This window comes from Gavialis gangeticus, unplaced genomic scaffold (genome assembly GCF_001723915.1).
Source record: "Gavialis gangeticus isolate Ggan-Ray unplaced genomic scaffold, GavGan_comp1, whole genome shotgun sequence".
Taxonomy (NCBI): domain Eukaryota; kingdom Metazoa; phylum Chordata; order Crocodylia; family Gavialidae; genus Gavialis; species Gavialis gangeticus.
In genome coordinates, this window is record NW_017729006.1 from 47,052,267 (window position 1) to 47,053,220 (window position 954).

A 954-nucleotide genomic window follows, 5' to 3' on the forward strand; every position below is an offset into this window, starting at 1 on the left:
ACTGAACACCTTCAAGAGCAAATTGGATGTTTACCTTGCTGGGATCCTAGGACCCCAGCTGACTTCCTGCCCTTTGGGCGGGGGGCTGGACTCGATGATCTTCCGAGGTCTCTTCCAGCCCTAACATCTATGAAATCTATGAACATTTTCAGATCCAAGAGCCGAAAGGATGCTAACTTCATCTTCAGGTGCCTAAATAAAACCGATTTTACAAATACCTTCAAATGCCACTGCAGTTAAGTAGAACAGCAGGTGGTCTGCATAGGCTTACTAACAAGTCTAATGCTTACTTCCACAAGATGTCAAACAGGGGTGCACTGATAGTGATTTCTGGGGGTTGATACTGATAGTCAATTTTTAAGGCAGGAGATTGGCTGATACTGATCTGATTTCTGATATAGCTGTGTCCAGCTGGTAAGTCTGTTGTTGTGGAAGTGGTGGGGGGAGGGAAGGAGTGGGGGGGCAGATAAACACCCCCCATGGTGAGGGAGTGGGGCAGGGGCTGAGGTAGGCATTTCTCAGCCAGGGCGGGGCATGGGATGGAGCTGTGGCTCATCTGGGGGGCGCAAGGAGGGGGAGCAGTTCCTGCCAGGAGGACATGGGGTGGAGGCATGCGCTCCCAGATCTGCACAGGGCTGGGCTACTCCAAATTTTGCTGTAGCACACCCCCATAGCCCCCTTCCAGCATCACCCACCCCAAGCAGTGTGACCCAGCCTCCCCCCCCACAACCAGGAAGAGTCTGGCATGGCCTCATTCCCTAGCCTGCAGCTGCAGCCCACTCCACCCCATGCAAATCCAGAGCACGGCGGGAACGCCCCCTTCCCCTGGAAGAGCTGTGGCTCCATCCCATGTCCCATCCCAGCTGGGCAGCACCTACCCAACATCAGCCCCACTCCCTCCCTCACCGCAGGGGGTGTTGATCTGCCCCCCCCATGCCCCTTCCCTCCCCCCTC